This window comes from Argopecten irradians, unplaced genomic scaffold (assembly GCF_041381155.1).
Source record: "Argopecten irradians isolate NY unplaced genomic scaffold, Ai_NY scaffold_0030, whole genome shotgun sequence".
Taxonomy (NCBI): domain Eukaryota; kingdom Metazoa; phylum Mollusca; class Bivalvia; order Pectinida; family Pectinidae; genus Argopecten; species Argopecten irradians.
Genome location: NW_027187497.1, coordinates 91872 through 112374, shown reverse-complemented (window position 1 = coordinate 112374; position 20503 = coordinate 91872). Strand labels below are relative to the sequence as shown.

General features: G+C 34.0%; 1 pseudogene; it reads left to right on the top strand.

Moving 5' to 3' along the window:
- LOC138311480 (E3 ubiquitin-protein ligase rnf213-alpha-like) overlaps window positions 1-20503 on the top strand; it is a 127485-nt pseudogene that overhangs the window by 22449 nt on the left and 84533 nt on the right.

The following is a 20503-nucleotide window of genomic DNA, read 5'->3' as shown; positions in this document are numbered from 1 at the left end:
TATATATATATATATATATATATATATAGGGGTCAAGAAAGTAATATCAACAGGATTTTCCAGATGACACGGGATCCAAATCTAACGTAAGTGTTGGATGTGAATTACTTCAAATGGTAAATATGGGACAAGGAAGTAATTCAAACCGTGTGGACAACACAATAATTATCAAATTTTCGAGGCGATCTGCCCCTTTATCAAGACATACAAAACAAACACGATTACATAATAGGATACGAACAGTAATGCGGCGGACAAAGCAGACAGATATTAAAACTATATAGCACAATGGAGCGCAATTAACCTTCGGCAAGTGGCAGCCCGAAGGCCGAAAGTGGCAGCCGAAGTGGCAAGTGGCAGCCGAAGGCCAATATATTTATTGCGATCCAGGTATTAAAATCAAATAGTTGAAAATTTCCACTGTGAATATGTCAGGATATCGGGTCGACAATGCCTTCGACATTGGGACGTCCTTTTTGTGGAAATAGATTTGCAGTAGTATTAGCCCGTAGGTATGGTTAGCAAGACGATTGTTTTCGTATACCGTGGCCCGGATATGAAATAAGTGTCTTCCTCATAGTCACTTCTGTTTCTGATATATAAACTTAATATCAAAGTTATATAAATCAGAAGATGGTAGCTTGGCTATAATAAGAAATCTGTATAAACAATAAATACAAAAATACATTGCAATATGGAATGTTCAAATTTAAATTCCTATTTATCATTCTAAAATTCATCTAACATTTTATAAAAAAATGGCTAAAACAAATATGAAAGAAACTTTTGCATTTCTACATTTCATGATTTGTATGTTGAGTATTTTACACGGTTTGTACAATTTATATTACACATGTTATGGTGTTTATACAACTGAGTATACATTTCATTTCAAAGAAAGTGGTAGGTGTGAAAAAAAGGCAATACTGGAATACATGTATCAAATTTGTGAATGAGTATTAATGAAAACAGTTTTTAACAGATAAAAGAGAGTATACATTTATTTCATTTTCTTTCCATTCATCAATATTTTAGTGAACTAGTGAAAGGAAGTAAAAATATCAAATACAATACAAAATGACAACGAAAGTAATGAATCACATCAAGTATCTTATGTAAACAGAGATAAAAGGAGGTCAGTTGTGTAAAATAAATGACAATTTGATTTCCTGAACTGAAGAATTACAATAAGATACCTTAAGTACGCGGGTTACTGAGCGCGTTTACGTAGCATCAAAATATATTGACGCAAGTTTATCCTTAGCTATTATTTTGCTAAGCAAGTTTTATAATCCCTTTAAGGTTGCCAAGCAAACTAAAATCACTCTTTTTTGAGTCAATTTTGAGTTCCGTTTCTTGATCACGGGGCCAGGACAAAAGATTGTTATATCATGACACTAACGTTAATGTTGAGCCGACATTTGCAAATTGAAGGGCGAAATGTCAGTTTTTGTTTAGTTTGTTAGTGATTTGAAAGGATATAACAAACAGTTTTGTGTTCATTTCATGTAGAATGATTTTATATAATCTCGTTACGGTTGACATTGCATTACTCATTAATTTTGAAATTAAAACATACGGTTTGCGTTTAGATCCATGTTATTTATTACAGAGGTAGAGCTATAATAAAGCTAGAATACCCTTTTGAGATTATGTATTTCAGATGATATCTTCTATACAGTATTAACCATCTATATGAATGACAGACAGCAACCTTTACCCCAGCCTGATGAGGTCCTCATCTGTTCCAGCCATACAACCCTCGACTGTCAAACTTGTTGGATAATGCAATAAACTGACTAAAGATTGGTAGATAAGATCAGTTTCGTTTAGAGAGCCAGGCCTCGTTTTCTAAAATGTCAAATTATTCTAATTGCTATTGATTATGTATTTAGACATAAGAGTTTAAGGGTTTGTTTAAATTATAATAATAACATGGTCGCGACCAGTTACTGTGATTTTTTCAAGGTTTTTTTAAGGATTTTGTCAAAACTAACGCAGAAACAATAGTCGTTGTTTAATTTAAAAAAAAATTTTTTTGACAAGACACCATTTATTTTCACCGCTAATTGGTGCAGTTGACGATACCCTACAGGACCAGTAATACATTGATTTAAAAATAGAAAGGAATGCGCTTTTAAAAACATGGTTATTGCACCAAAACTTAGCTTGTGCTTCATTGAAGCGACCAACATCTATTTGATATCTTTTAGTGGAATATTGTAATCGTAATGCATGGTTATTTTGGGATCCAGTGACTGATCGAAAGCATCACGGAAAAAAGGACTGTCAAAGGTGCGTTCGATAGGTGACCAGGGAATCGCTAAAAAACAGGATTCAGCTCTGTGTAGGAGTAAATTGAGACAAACAAAGGTGTACACGACTTAAAACTTACAGAAATTAACTGAATACATATTGATTTATTTTATTTGAAAAAAAATGTAAACACAAGACGTATGCACCAGGTAAAAGCTACCTTTTGTTTTACGTTCCTGTCCATCCATGCCCGATCGGCAACTTGCCATATACCCATTATTTTGCAAACTTTAACCTACTTTGATACAGACGATTTTTGAAAACGACAGACAAACAAAATGAACGATGATTTTCATGAAATTTCAGTATTAATATGCAAGAAAATCATGATTTTAAGCTATCCCCCGTTGTGATTGAGTGTTGCAAACTTTCATTTCAAAAGGAAAAAGTAGATTTATTAGCAATATCGAGTGCAAATGAACAATTTTCTGTTGAATGAACACTTGCATGGCTACCATGATTTACCTGTTAAAAAATCCAAAAAACATTGTGCGGGAGATCCAGGTAATTGATACTCACGATAACTGGTCGTGACCCAGTATAGTAAAATATGTTTTCTTGAGTTGCATAAATTGCTTAAAGATTTTCTTCAGATGTAAAAACAAACATATTTACATTGCCCTTTGGCCCCTCTATGTTGCTTTGATTTATCGTTTACACGTGTGGGGCCGCGGTGGTCAAGTGGTTAAAATGTCCCCACATATTACCACAAGCTCTCCACCTCTGGGATGCGGGTTTGAATCCCATGAGAAGCAGTTACCAGGTACTGACCGCTGGGCTGTGGTTTTTCTCCGAGTACTCCGGCTTCCCTCCACAAACAAACCTGACACGTCCTTGCATGTAGGAGGTTAAACTTATAGAACCAAACCAAATGTACACATGTTGTTTGCGAAAAATGCTATTCTCAGTCGTATGCGATTTACAGTAGTAATACCCCGACATGATTTTATTAATTGTTTAGTTGGATATATTCTGGAGGCGAGCTGTTTTTAACCAAGGAAATCAGATATACTGTCTGGCAAACTCTGACCTTCTAGACTACGAAGTCAGTGACAAAGGGGAGCGTTGTCTAGAGAGACACATGCAAAGAGCCAAAGATGAAGGTATTGTTTTTATATTCTTTCTTTAAACTATATGTAGTTGATAGTAACGAGTAAGAGTTTGAAAATAGAACACTGACCATGCCATCGACTTACCATTTCTAAAATTTGTTTCTCGGGTACGATTTAGCTGTCACTGTCCTGAAATGATACTGACATGGTCCCGGTGTTGATATTTTCGGGTCGATCCGAAATCAAGCTGGTCACCCATGACACCGTATCTCATTCTTTTCCTATTCGACTGCTGTTAAAGTTTTCAGATGACTATTTATGCCCGTGGGCCTCTTGTTCAATAAATCATGTAAATATATTATAACAATATATTTTCTTTTCGCAGAAGGGCTCTCGCGCCATTTCCATATTTAATGATTTTAATTTTAAACTCAAACTTACATCACTATTGCTTTATATATTCAACATTTCCAATATTTTCACAACATATTTAATCACGTGCGTTCAAACTAAATAATGACATATTTAATTTAGGCAAAGTTTGAAATATATCTCTTATATGAATGAAAATAAAGGGAGATCAATCTGTTTCATATTCTAATATTCAATTACAAATAATAAGTGCACGTCATATATTTTAACCATTTCCATTACATATATCATCAAATAAAATGATGTTTTAAGTTAATTTGAAATTAATACTTAGAAAGCTGCATTTTAAAGAATGAAAATGTAGGTTGTAAGAATAAGTTGAGTAGCATGTATGAACATTTCTATAAAAACAAGGGAAGTTCAAACTCATGGAGACATGGAGAATATGATTTATTTAAGAATTGATTGTCAATTTTGTCGCTTGCATTGACTGATGAAGAAAGTTAATCTCGTGCAAATGAAGTGAACTTCGAAGCAGTTGATGTACCATTTGCACGAGATTAACTTTCTTCATCAGTCAATGTAAGTAACAAAATTGATAATCAATCCTTATATTTACGTGAACCAATTTGAAATTTCCGCTGGTGAAAAAAAGCCAAATTCTATGTATTCAATATAACATTATTAAACAAATTTTCAACATTGTATCAGTTATCGTACACAAATGTGCACCCACGGAACAGCCGCCAGTCAGTTCTTCTCGTCACCAAGGCAACACAAAATATAATTCCGAAAATAGCTTCATTCTTTGGATATTATTACGATAAAAACGGCGATTTTGGAATATGGTTTCATGTATAAAAAATCATTGGCTTAAATTTTATCACAAAAAACATTCTTATGTCGCTTCAAATAGAAAACTTGCTGCGCAGTACTGGCAGTGCAGTGAATGTGTGATCAGGTTGCTCGATTAAGCAGGGATCCGGTTTCAAAGAGAATGACGATTAGTAAAAATACCGAACAGTTGGTATTTATACACAATCAAACCTTTTCAAGGTCGATTTTAATAATTGTGGAGTGTAACTGAATGTTGTATTTCCGTCTGATAAATATTTGCAGCTGACATTTAAATATTTATTAACTAAACCTGGTGTGAAACCCAACCCCTGTGTCTATGGTATGCGATGCAGTCCAATAACATGGTGCTTTCGGGGCTCAATAAAATGTGTTAAATGTGGATTTAATCGCAGATCACTGGAATTCTGTATTATTCTTGAAGTGGTGTGATAACTTCATTGTCAACTGGAGTTTTAGGAATTAACATTCAAAAAAAAGTAAGCAGAGAAACATCGATTTTAAATGTTGGCGGTTTCCAACGACCCTTCGATCCATTGTCGTGGGTTGACACTCACGAGTCACGACATCGTTTCGTTGATAATGGACGGTAGGCCTATTGTCAATGAAATCAGCCTGTTTATAATTTGAGCGTATTTTAGTGGAATCTATCGTTTCTACATGTATGTCACTGTACAATTATCGTAACGATTGGCGTTCGATTATTCCTATGCTATACGTGGCGAAGCTCAATGCGTTCGGTAGTTAGGGTAAGCCGATGTTCAGCATTTTTTTCTATGGCTTCAAGCCTAAGTCACCATTTCATCAAAGTAAACGTGTATATTACTGACAATTTCTAATATCAATTTATCAAGTGTTTCCGTCTGTGTTTCTAAATGTACAACGATATTACTAGTAGGCCTCATTGCTGAAAGTACATTCAAAATTGAAGCGGCGTAAAACTAGGTCACAATGTAAACAATGTCAAAATGTATTCTCACGCCAGTCAGAGGTCAGCGCGTGACTAAGCATATTCATTGGGAAATGAAGTGATCGGAGTTTACTAGTTTCATTGAGGTGGAGCGAAGTGAAAATGTAAATATTTTAAAGTAATCATTCCATTTAGTTGTAATTATGACTCTGTTGGATATTGCATTTTCCAATAAATCATCAGTGGTGTCATCTATCATCATTTTCTCTTCATTAACTTTTCGGAGTCAAAGCATTCATTGTTGTAAATATTAATAAGAATTATAATTAACAATTGTGGTGCAAATATACAGTTATTCAAAACCAATAATTTAAAGTCTCGGTTTCAGTTCTACACAGTTTAATTTTGCATTTACGCTTATATAACCAATTCAAACGCAATAACTATTTTACTGTATGTATAGGGATATATGTATATATAAATACAAATTTTGAACTTTTCTGAAATATTTTCTGATATTACCAACGAATTCTGAAGATATTTGTCGATACAATACGTCTGTAATTGATTATTATATCAAACACAATTTACAAAAATATTGCTTCTGACTTCTTAAAATTAGAATGTATCTTTTCCCAACAGGAATACAATACAAGTTAATAGTTATATGCAGCACAGAAAATGAATTCAAATCCAGAATTGTTACTGCATTGGAGAGATTCCGCAGACCACAACTCCCTGTAGCCAACCAAGAAATGCTCCAAAAATATCTCGCTGACAAACTGAAAGTAGAGAAAGAAAACATGACAATTGATCCAGCATCTTCAGTGGATTTTGGACGGTAGTTATATTGCGAAAGAAATATCACATTTCAATACTTTAATACTACATCTTAAGTATCTTACACATTTTTTTCATCTATATCATCAAAGCAAGAATGGAACTCTCACGCACAGGCCTATCATCGTAAATAATTTATTTTCAACTTCTCTCACTTTTTTTAGCAAGTGATGTGAACAACGGTATATATGCCAAAACTCAATCCATTTACTTTTGTTACTTATTTCAGTCTTACAAAATTTTTACATCTTCGGTGTTTGGCATTTTTAAAATATCGATTAAAACTTCTTGTCGGATCTCACCTCAAAAATTTTGATCGAGAAATATTATACGAGGTGGGCATATGCTATGGAGTACCAACTAAAAATTCTAGCATGAAACGACATTCAGGTTGTGGGCAGCTTTTATAAAAGCCTGTCTGAGCTCAAGTATTTGTAGTTCCTTAATATTCATGTTGTTTTTCTGTAGATCCACTGTGCGAGTTGTGAAATCGTGGAGGGCAGGGGTTGGAAAATCCTTGTACAAAACAAGACGGGTTGCACATCTCATGTCTCTGATCCCCGAGGAAAAGAGAACGGCTGGCGCAGTGGTATCTATTTCCCTCCACGAGAAAGAAATCAATGTAGATATGGTAATGAACAGGTTATTGGAATGTACCCTACCAGCCGGACAGTTGGAACCAAGAATATTCCATATCGACATTGCATATGAGGTTGGTAGCAAAACATGTACAGATGTTTCTATAAAGTAAAAGTTATTATTCAAAATAAAAGCGACATATGAAGTGAATAATATGGGCCATTTGAGTGCTGTAATAGAAATATTAACACTTACTTGAATAATCTTTTTTTGCTTTTTTCAAAATTATTGTAATTTCATTAAAAACATGTAGGTATGCAGTCAAACCTGTATTAAGCGAGACCAACAAATAGGTACAGTTACATCATAAAACTGTTAAAGAGAAGGGCTACATAGATTGTGTTTTGGCGCAAATGTACTTTTAATATATATGTGTGTAATGCCAAATTTATTACAAAACATTATTTACCAATATGCGAACATGTAGACATTGGTTCCCATCACTTTCAAGATACATCAGACAAACGCAACTTAAAAGGAACGTAGCCACGTCATTACTAAGAGTGATTCTAAACAAGATGGGGAACAAAATAACAACTGGCTGTTGTTTCTATTTATTTATTGCAATATGATTTCAGTGGTCGCTGCCGCATGAGATAGTTTAATTAGTGTTTTGCATTTTGGTGACCTTTAAGTGACTGCTTAAGATATATGACCGTTCATATAAGGTGATCGTTAAAGCATGTATGTTTAACAGTATTGTATCTGTTTTAGGTATGCGTAGGTGTGGATCCCTTTCTGTTCCAACTTTTGGTCCTCGGCACTCTGAGTAACAGTGCAGGCTACGTATGGATCAAGGCGCCATGTGATCACTACCTGGTCGAGGCCATGCCCCTTCTCACAACAGATAGCTCTAAACAGGTACCTGATATACTGGAATAATCAACATTTTGATCGTAAAGAACGAATATCAAAATGTATTATGCTATATATATAAAAGATATCCCAGTTTTAGTTTTGCTCTCAGTTCATAAAACTTAGAACTATATAATAGTATTCACTATATTGGCAATCGCTATTGATGCTTTCATCGCTACTACCATTAAGTCAAGAATGGAATAGGGTCCGTTTGGAAATTTTTGGAAAAAATGACCTTGGGATCTCTGGGCTTCATGTTTGCGTGTTGTAGGTGTCTTTTGCAGTTTTACTATTCAGATCTAATTTGTCTGGAAATGATCACTTGGGTAAATGACTTGCTTTTGGTCATAGAATCTATAACATAAAAGTGTTGGTAGGCAATCAGGTAAGGCCGTATGAGGGCTACGCGTTTCACTTAACTTGTGTACAATCCATTTGAAACATATTAAAGTGAACAAAATGTTACCAATTGTATTTTAAAGTTTTTATATATATGATATTTTCATATATTTTTATAAGCCTTGCTTGAATTTCTTTACTAATAAATTGTCATTGTGTTTGCCTTTAGAGAGACAGAGAACAGATTTGTTTCCACCGATGTTTTGATATCCTACCTGATGTCACTTGCCGCTCCCCAGAGGAAAGCTTGTCCATCTTACAGGGACGGAAGCCTCCTGGTAGGACAATTTCTTGTCTAGTTCAGTTAATGGAATCGAAATAAAATAATACTGGTATCAACATAATACTTTACTTTCATATTGTGAAATAAGAATAAAGGTATGGTACTTCAGATAATAAAGGACGCTGATACAACAACTTTTGAGCCAGTTAACCTCTCAGTGATCTGGCTCGAAAACTGATTCTGAAAACATTTGCAAAGACATGCTGTTTTAAAGGATTTGTGCTGTCAAAAAACAATTGTTTCGGTTGATGCAAGAACAGCTTTATTTTCATTAGAATGTCTATGATCTGTATCATTATCAAATACTCGCTTTTACATCAATGGAGAAGGTCTTGTTTATCAGCTCTTCCATCTCTGTCAGTGGTTTTGAGGACAACGGATTTGCATAATGTCTGTCTGTCCGTCCGACCTTGCTCAGACTCTAGAATCAGATTTTCTATACTATGAGGCAATGGAAAATTTTACTTACTATATGTGGTAGGAATGTTTGTCGCATAAATAAACTATCTTACTTAGATCCATCACGTCATCCGATAAACCGTATTTCAACAGCAGAACCAAAGTGTAATAAATCTCACGAAAAACGACATGCCAGGTCAAGCCATAAGACAGTAATTTAGTATAATCATACTTCCATCTCAGGGCGTAAGGTCATTTAAAATTCACGAAGTTATGAACAAAAATTTAATGAAAAATTGGAACAATTAGTGTACTACTGATTCTGCACTACGATCATTTCCCAAACAGAGCCTGTAAGTAAAATAAGACATGACAAGTTAAATCTACACAAATCAGAATACCATATAGAAATCAAACACTAGAAAAACTCGCATTAAAAGTTTGTACATATTCTGTAATACTAGCAGTAGTGGTCAGAGCAATCGTAATGGGCGCCATGTTTATAAATTAGAATCGTAATGGGCGCCATACTATACTATAAGGTTTATGATGGATAGGGATAATCTACCAGAGGGTCAAAAAATGTGAAACTGAGGCTTTCCATGGCTCGCAATAAAAAAAAAACTTTTTAAGAGTCATTTAGAATCCCGTATGAAACGAACACTCATTTAAGATCGTATATATAGGTATTTCATATATGATAAAATTTCAATATTTAGGGCACGAGACTTTTCAACGAAAAACTCAAGTCAAGTTAGCAGTGTCGGATAAAATGGCTAGTAAAATATAGGTACATATGTTCGACATGACAGCAGGTTAATACACTAAATTTGCGATAAGATAATTAAAACGTTGATGACACTCGCTAATAATATCATTTTCCATTCTGGATTTGCGACATCACAGTCAGCTCGAGGGAATTGTAGCTTTGATGGCGAACTAACTGAACTCTTTCGTCCTGAGCTACATTACCGAAGCTATGAAATAAAAGTTAGCAAATATACTAGGTGGTCATGATGTTAGATACACAGTTTTATTTTTTGTTCTGTTTTCATGTACCAGGGTCGTTTATCATAATTTCTCCATACAATTAGTCAAAGCCAAAAATAAATTACTTATATATCTCATCAGTTCCTTTACCGATACAATCTGCTAACTACTACGGCCTACCTGGAAACGGACAGACACATTACATAAGGTATTGCGTGAGAAATTAAGGTAAGTTACGCAACATTGAGGTTGAATGTCTCATCTGACAATTGAGGTAAAAAAGTAAAATACCACCTATTTTTAATAAAAATTCTTTGATATGTCAACAGATTATGTTGATACTGACCTGCTATTTGATGAACAAAAGTTTGAGAGTGCAGTGTTTCAACGCCCGTACCAGTATCTCCGACGTTTAGATGAAAGGCGAACCTTACAGGATTTGGATGCCAATAAAACGGAAGGAGACATGACCAACTGTCTACAAACTTTTCTAAGGTTAATATTACATGTATCTAAAACTGAAAATTGTGGTCATTGCAACTAAAGTATATCTCAACAATGTAAATATTAAACATAAATGATCATGTAAGAATATCGAAGAAGTGTATTGATTTTTCTTCAATTCTAACTCACTCAAATTATTCACTTTTGCTATTTTTGTTTGGCTTTGATACTAAGTCTTGCACTTCACTTCGTCTGTACATAGATACTTCGAATTTCGTTATATACATCGATATACTAAATAATTATCGAGTTCAATCTCTTTTTAATTTTAAAATTGCAACAGCCAGTTTATCCTTTCATGCACAATATTATATTTTTAACTGAGACGCCAATCATCTAGACTGCGTCCGTTTTGTGATATCTATTACAAAGCAACAGGGAAATCTTCACATTTTTATTAGGAATCGGAACACCTGAAATAGTGTTGAGTTCCAGGATTGTCAGGTCATGGTGCTGATATTTGATATGTATAATTTTTTAACATATAACTGGTAAATGCATATATCAAAGTTTAGGCTGTCTAGAGGCTAACATAGGCTAGTTTCCAGTCCAGTTCCATACAATTATGGCTGATCCGTCTGTAATGAATGATTTGGAACAGCTTTTATTCAAAATTAGGATTGATAATGTTTCCAATTAAATATGATGAACAAACCTTAATAAACATTAGCTTCAACTAAGTTATCATCGTGTCAGAGATCGTTATATATTGTCGATTTTAAAACCAAATATTTTAACTCACATAGAAAGGTCCAAGGTGAACTTATGCGATACCGCGGCGTCCAACAGCCATCGGTTGTCAACAATCGAGTTCTGCTTCATAACCGCTGATCGGAATGAAACAAAATTTGACTAGTAACATCCATATGAAGTGGTACCTCAAAATTGAACAAATGGTTGGTCTGACCTCAGCGCCAAAAGTGGTCAATTGGGCTACTTCCATATAAACGACTTATTCTTTGAAACTAAGACTTGGATAATGCTCATATTAATCAATTTCATAACATTCTCATAGTATAGGGATTTAAAAAGTATGCAAATGGTGCGACTAACCTTCGCGGGTCCTGAAGGGCGGCACCAAATGGGGTCAATCTGACTATTTCCATATAAACGAACTTCTTCTCTGAAACAAAGGATTGGATAACACTGATATTGAAATGATAACATCCTTCTAGGTGAGAATTAAAAGATGTACACACACTGGATGTTACCTCCGAGGGCCTAGTGAACGGGCCCAAATGGGGTCAATTTGACTATTTCTATATAAACGTCTTCTTTTCTGAAAATAAGCATGCTTTATCACTCATATTGCATTGGTTCAAAATTAAACAAATGACAGGGCGTAGCATATAGCATTGATAGAATATCTATGATGTATATTGAAAGTATTTATGTTAATGCATACACTATTTATGATTATACTTGATTTAACAGACACTGTGGTTTACGAGACCCGTCCTGGGCTGAGCTGAAGCACTTTGTTTGTTTCCTCAACTCACAGCTACAGGACTTTGAGGTTTCAGCCTTCTGTGGGGTAGCAGCTAAGGAAGATCTACCAGGATTTGACAAATTTGTACTAAAATTCCTCATACAGATGTCACGGGTATGTTTTACTTGAATTTTAACTCATAATAAGTATTAATTTGTGTATAAATACAATTGGCGAGCACGTTACTAATTTTGAATATATACAATTAACTGTTTATTATTAAACATATTGCGTTTTGCTCTGTTGCAAAAAAAATAGATACCCTCGTTTGTGAAAAGCCCGTCAAATTGTCTATGACAATTTCTAGTTGAAGCTTGTTACCGCTATTTTTCAGAAAGTACTTAAATGATCTGTAACATATTTTATATGTAGTATGTAGTTTAAATTTGAAAAGCAGAGAAAAGGTAGGTCTTTCCATTGTCAGACGTAGATCATTATTTGGTGGGCGCCAAGATCCCTCTGGGATCTCTTGTAAGTGTATACTGTGTTACATAATAAATTTCCTTCAATAATGAGTGTACGAGTACGGAAAAAGACGGCTGTTTTTTACATTTTGTTTTTGTTTTCTGCTTTATAAAGTTATGTATATCTACGAAACTTGGTTCAGTAAATTTGTCATTTTCATTTTCTAGAAGTTTATGTATATGATGTGACTTCACAGCTTGTTTCATTTTCATTTCAACAAATTTCATTGACAAGATATTTCATTGACAAGATGTCAAAGTCAAAATGATTGAAAACGCTTAATATCCAAAGGCGTTCTTTAGTTCATGCCTGTTGTATACTGTGTTCAATTGGAACCACTTTTTGGCTGAAAATGATTTTCATGTATCACTGGCCATGGTTCTGGATGTTTATTAACTGTAAAATATACTTTAATTCATTCTTTAAACAATTCGTTTAATGTTGCTCCACCGCCGACAGAACATAAACGATACCCATCAAATGTTGTTTTAATCGTCTATCTATTTCTAATTAGCACAAAAATAATATAAAATAATTTATTTTGCTTTTGATACATGTATGCAAAATCACTACTTTATTCTATATAGGATATAGTGCCATGTGATTAATTTTTCATATTTTTTATCTTAAAGTAAGATAGATCAAACTTTCCAATGATGGTAATGGTGTAAAATAAGAAACTTTTGTAACTGTAGAAAAGCACGAATTCGTCTGCTCCAGTTTTTTGACATCTGTAACTTCTGTAAATATCACACTTAGCATTATTCTCTGAACCAATCGTAATAGATAAATTAAATCCAAACGTTAATTTTCATAAAGCGGGACGTTTATGATCCCCATCGTCGTCCTTATAAACATACCGTTGTTGACTTTCACTAGGGTTATTAGTAAACTTTTAATCATTTCATCCTTTCCGTCAGGTATCGGATCTTTAACTCTTTCAGTCTACACTAGCTGGAAGAACATTCATGTTTAACATCCATCTTCATGTCTAAAAGATAATTACATTGTATAGTTCTAGAATTAAAGGAGGAGTGTCAATTTGGGCTTTCTGGTGGTCATGACCGATAAGCATTATTTTTTGTTTACAGATACTCGGGGTTAGGACATCATGATATGACATATGATTAAGGTCAGGTCGGAGTCCCTTGCGAGTTATGGGGTGTTAAACAGGAGGGGCAATTTTCTGTTTTGTGTAGTTTTGTTGGAACCAAATCATAATTTGAACTGATTTTTTATGAATTATAAGCCATTTATAGGTTAAAAATAAAACATTTTGGAAGATATAATGTAGGGTCTAACAAGCAAATTCGTGGAATTTCCATCCCCCGCTTTCAGGATATATTGTAGGTAAACATTATTGAAATTAAGTTTAACCTTGGTTGAAACATGAAAAAATAAATCAAAGGGCCATAATTCCGTTAAATAAGGTCCGTCGCAACTGGCGATCGAACTTGGCCGAGCCCTTAAGACATTTAACTTTGTTACCAAGTTACTGTTTGAAGAAAATCGGTTAATATTGATTACAGTTATTCTACAGAAGTGGCAGAAAATGACTTTTTTTTATTAAATCAAAAGGCCATAACTCTGCTAATTAAGATCTGCCAAAAATGGCGATCGAACTTGGCTAACCCCTTAGGGCATTTAACTTTGTTACCAAGTTTTAACAATATTAGTTTTAACATTTGTTAGTTATTACACAGAAACTGCAGAAAAATGACATTTGTAGTAAATTAAAGAGCCATAACTCTGATAAATAACATCTGCTGAAAGAGTTGATCGAACCTGGCCAGGCACTTAAGGTAGATCGTCCCTTTCTTAGTTTTCTATATTTATTATATTATTGGAGCATACCAGATAACACAATAATTACATATCTTGATGATTTCATTTATTTGTTACATAAAATATAACAAACCAGTTTGCAAGCTACATGTATATGTAGGTCTGACCTAAAATTTTCAAAAAGAGTCTAATTTAGCAGGAATATATCAGCTTTTTACTGAGACAAAACATTTGCTCTGTGTGATACTGTATTAAAATGGATTATTTTTCCGTTATAGCATCTTTCAGATTATAAGTAAAGATTTCAACAAAAAATAAAATGAAAATATTTTCCACCAATTTTAATTCCGTATTTTGTTTGTCCGTTTCTGGACGAAAATTAGTATACCGGTATCTTACGAAGAGTGTCTATTGAAGCTCGAAACTAAAATGTTTCCATTCAAAGCAGCACTTACTTCCTTCGGCATCAATATACTGTATAAATTTATTTCTATTCTGCAAAAAGATGGGTGATAATGGTCATTCATTTGTTACTACTGACGTGAAGCTTTTCTGGGTTCCCGTAAATCCATGTGTATTCCATCTGATTGTTTAGCGACTATTATGATTCTTGGATTTTACTTCATGCATGGATCTTCAAAATTATACTATATTTTCCGAATGTCACACCTTTAGATTAATACACTTCAGGTTAACACTCTAAAAGGTTCTAGACAAAATACTTGCTCGAATGCCGATTTCAGAAGCGAGTTGTAATAGATGGGTACGGAGAAATAAAATACGTTTGCCGGGATCCGGATAGCTACGTTACAAACGTATGACGTCATAGAAGGGACGGTCTGTTACGTTAAGGCATTCAAGAAAAGTGGTTAATATTTATTACAGTTATTGTACGGAAGTGGCAGAAACTGACTTTTTTATTTAAGCAAAAAGCCAAAACTCCGCTTAATAAGGGCCATTGAAAGTCGCGAACTTTTTTAGATGGAAAAACAAATTTTTATTGCCCAGACTATTCTTTAATAGAAACTGTCAGGGTTGGGACCCTGGGATCAACCTCCTCACAAAGAAATGTCCCCACATACGAGGGCTCTCAATCATCACACACACATTCATCCCCACCTAAACATATAAATAACTCTCAACCCTTTCATTTTCAAGTACATAACTTACATATTCAACATCACCAAAACATGTATCCTGGCTCTCACTCCATCTGATTCTCATTATCATTCTTTCATACATGTATGTTTAACACAAACCAAAAAAACATAAAGAAAGGGAATTAGTATAAAAAATAATTGAAAGATAAATTAATAAAATAAAAGTAAGTAAATAAATAAATGAATAAATAGTAATAAAAAAATTGCCATGGTTGATATCATGATATATAAATTAATTATAAGTGGATTGATAGTAGATGGTTCAGACGCTCTCTGGTACAGGTAGCATGCTCTAGACTTAGCTGCAATATTGTAGCTCAAAAGACTTTTTGACATAAAATGATGTCGTCTTAGGTATAGTAGGCCGGGTATGTATATTCGTTCTAGCTCTAGACTATGAATATATATTATAACAGAAAAAAATATTACGTTTGCACCGATTATGTGCACTGTATCTTGTATACATCACAAATATGACATAACATAACATAAATGACTGTTTATTACAGATGTATATCAGTACTTTGACATAAATATAGATCCATATAATTCCACTAATATTGAAGAAGATTAGTAAATATTATTCAGAAATCATCAAAACAATCATTTTATCATACATAACAGGCGCACAGTGTTATTTTGGTATTAATTTACAAACATAAGAGGAGATCACTCTGACATGGATAATTTATAAACTACTTAAATTAAAGCAAATGGCCCCCATTTTTCCAGAAAAACGGTTTGTTGCTTTTTTGAAATGTATTTTTCTAATTTGATGACTTCTATGAAGGACAATTTACATAACTGAAAGAGAGGAAGTATGTTTTTACATTTGCATGAATAAATATATGGTATTTTATCAGTAACAAAAAGTGGTTTAGTCTGTTTTTAAACTTAGCATTTCCAAACATAACATAGATTCACTTAAAATTAAATAATTTTCCACTTCATCATTTTCACAGTACCATGCATTAAATTCCTGTATAAGTTCATTAGAGAAATAACAGTTAAAGAGGATGTGTTCCAATGATTCTTCTTCTCTACTTCAAAATGAACATAGATTATCGTCTTCAAACTTTATTTTAAAAGAAATTATTTTGTTGGTAGTATTCTATGGTGAATCTTATACTGGAAAGCTTGTAACTTTGTTTTTGTGTGTATTGAAATACAGATATACATGTATCCATATTGAAGGTATCCCTTAAATTTAATTTAATTCTCCACTTTTCTTGACTCTTCATTGGTTTTATAAATACAAGTTTTACAAGTTTTTCATAAATGAATTTCATATTGACATTTAATTTTATTTTATGTATAGTGCTTTTACAAGTTATACAAGCTTCTACATTTTCTCCTTGTGTAACCCTTCTTACATATTCATCCTTCCATACTGGATTAATGTTATTGATTAGTGCATAAAAACTGTAAAGAAAACCTAATCCTGGAATATCGTGTACATACTGCTAGTTTTTTTAAATACCATTTTCAAAAAGATCTACAACTTTATTAAGACCGAAAGGCTTACATCCAATACCCTGGCGGATTTCATTATAAGGTAGAAAATTTAACACATCCTCATTTAGATATTCTTCTTAAGTTTCTGAACTATCCTGGACATCAGATAATGATAATAATAAGGGTCATTGAAAGTCGCGATCGAACTTTTCCGAGTCCTTAAGGCATTTAACCTTGTTAGTAAGTTTGAAGAAAATCGGTTTACATTTGTTAAACTTATTGTATGGAAATGGCAGAAAATGACGTTTTCAGCAATTCAAAGGGCCATAACTCCGCTAAATAAGGTCCATCGACAGTCGCGATCGGCTGAGCCCTGAAGGCATTTAGACTTGTCCACCAAGTTTGAAGAAAATCAAGTTTACATTTGATAGTTATTGCACGGAAACGAAGTGTTACAGACAGACGGACAGACAGACAGCCAGACAGACGGACAAACCCAAATTAATATCTCCCATTTCGGAGAAAGCAGGGGATAAAAATAGGTCACAGTGACCTAATTTTGTAAAATATCAATTATGTAAGAAAGAATTTATCTGGTGTCATAATATACCAGGAAAAGTGTTATGTATCATATTAAATTGTATTGAGCAATACATTTTCATATTATAAACTTTGGCAAAAAATATTGTGGATGAGATGGGATTGGGGAGGGGGGGTAGGGGGGAGGAGGATTTTTTTTATTTTTTAAAAACTTTAAAACACCAATAGATTTATTGCTATGTTCAGAAGTAAGATAAACTGACTCAAATAGTATTATTTTTCTACAATGAATCGCATTTGAGAGAATGTTGTTATATATAATACAATGCTTACTTAAAACAATTACAAAATCATTATTGCATTCAAAGTTGTATAGCAAAGTATTTGAGCAAGTATATGACCCTCTGAACATATGCAAAAACTTTATTGGTGTTTTAAGGTTTGAAAAATAAAAATCCCCCTCACTGCTCCACCTGCTCCCCCTCCCCAATCCTTTCTAATTCACAATATTCTTTGCCTAAGTTTTAATATGCAAATATATAGCTCAATGCAATTAAATATAATATATGTAACATTTTGTCTGGTATAATATGGCACCAGATGAACTTTATTCTTTAATACTTGACATTTAACAAAATTTTGTCACTGTCACCTATTTTTGACACTAAATTACATTTTTCCAAAATATTTTATTTTTAACATATACGTAAATGCATAATAATTCATAAAAAATATTTCAAAAATATATTTTGGTTCCAACAAAACTGGACAAAACAGAAAATTGCCCGTCCTGTTTAACACCCCATAATTCACAAGGGACTCTGACCTGACCTTAATCACATGTCATATCATGATGTCCTCCCCGGGTATCTCTAAACGAAAAATAATGCTTATCGGTCATGGCAACCAGAGGGCCCAAATTGACACTCCTCCTTTTACACGATAGGAGTATCTGTCATTCTGGAAAGAACACACGTACAAAAATTCAGTGTTAATGCTCTAACTCTAAAAAGAGGCTTTGGCAGAGACTTTTTAACACAAAATGTTAGTTGATATTTAATTAGAGAAAAATCACAAATCGCTCTGCGAAATCGTCTACATCATGTAATTGGAAATACCCTATCTTGAAGGAGATCTTCACCACATCAACACAATGATATATTTGTATACCTTACACGGTTTACAAATGCAATATCTGCCAACACCTTATAAAGGATACTGTAGACACTCAGAAATATCACTTGAAAGAAAGATAGGATGTCTGTTAAACTGTAGAGAGCACAGGAGGTGTTTCCGAAAGACACAAAGTGTAGACAACAAAAACTAATTGAGGATCATCTTCTTTTTGAATATGGAATGTATTATTTGCCACAAGAATGGAAATATTCATGACACCAAACGAATACATTTTGGCTAAAGCAAGAAGGTATTCAAGGCTTCAAATGGTTTATTATGACTGCAACTATCTAATGCATATGGATGATATCTACGATTCCTATTCCTGACCACTGCAAGGAAATTACCCGGAAATATCTAAACGAAAACACTTTGGCAATCATCGAATATCAGACCTGCAAGCAGAAGTACTGGATGCAAGGATATCATTTGGAATTCGTCTTCCAAAGGAGGCTCCATGGATGAGATGGCCGCACTTATACTGAAAAACTACGTTCATGCCCGGCCGTCAACTGCATCTCAATAAGTTTGATGTGGATTCAGGGGAAGATATTCCCTCTATTGTTAATAATCAGATATAATGTCAGGGAAATTGGTTCGATGAAATCCTGAACGACTCCAACAACATCAGGAGACTCCATTCAAGGAGAGACTTCAGTGACTTCATAGTAAGGTTTGCCGCCAAAACTTGGATGTCTAGCTCATCTGACGTCTATCAATTTGACGGTAGTGGCACTAGAATTGACCACAAACAAGTCCTTGCGAAGATGGCCATGAGTACCTCTATGTCAAAACTTTACAAAGGTTAGCTGAGCCTGCGTAGAAATCCAAATCTCATTTAAGTTTGGGAGATGAAGATAGCGAAGGCAAGACAGATGATGGTGTTGAATTAAGAATAGATATATGGTTAATGTGAAGCACTATGCTTGTAGTGCAGTATATGCAAACTAAATCCACGTAGAATATATAGCCACCATCAGTAAAACATACATACAGCATCAGGGACTTGGTGAAAATAAATTGCAGCGATGGAGGACAGAAGAACAGAAAGCCTTCAAACTAAGTGCAAATAACAGAGAAAATAGAGGTTATAAACAAGATTGGGACCAAATTGACAGCAAACTAACTTAGCTAGATATTGGTCATCTAGAACCTTGTCAAATTTACTTATGGTTGACGTCGATCTGCAATTTCATGACAAAAAGCGGGACCGATAGTACAGGCTGCTGATTGTGCGACCAAAAAAAACGTTTGTGCTTTCTACAACCCCAGTTCCTTAAAGATAGTACAGCAATTGCCCTGAGAAGATCCTAGTAAGTAAATTGGAAGAATCTCTAGGAATGAGAAAAAACAAAGACACTAAAAGAAAATACTTTCATCAACTTTGTTAAGGCAAATAGGGATAACAGACGTCTGTATAATCTAAAGAAGGAATTCATACATACACGTGATAAGTAAGGTGGATTGTGTGCTCAGACACCATATGTGTGTCTAGATGTTCTCAAGTGGTTATGGATGACTTGACAGTTCCATAGGAGTTACACTGTGATGACGGATTTGAAAGGAAGAAGACGAAGTATCAAGGTTTGGTAGAAGATACCAATACCCTAGAATGTAGGAATATGTGTTCCTGTTTCCTGAACGTTCAACTTAAAAGCTCTTGTCAACATTGAAAGCAATGGTTAGTGATAACAAATCAACTGTGGATTTACTCTACAAACGATCGCTGTTGACTTGTTCCAGTTGAGGAGTCGATAAAGGCCATACAGATGATCCTCTTATGTCGCCTGTAGAGTGTCGCCTGTAGAGTTGCAATTCAGGAATTTATTCCATTATCATTCAATGCATGTCATGTGTATCAACATTTAAGAGTGTTTATTTTATTTTTTTGCTCGATCACTTACAGAGTGAAATACGGAAACAACCTTAATTTAAACAGCCGTCTTGGAATTCAAAATGGCGGTCATGTTGAAATTAAAATAAAAATCAAATTACTTATTTATCATCAAACACTAC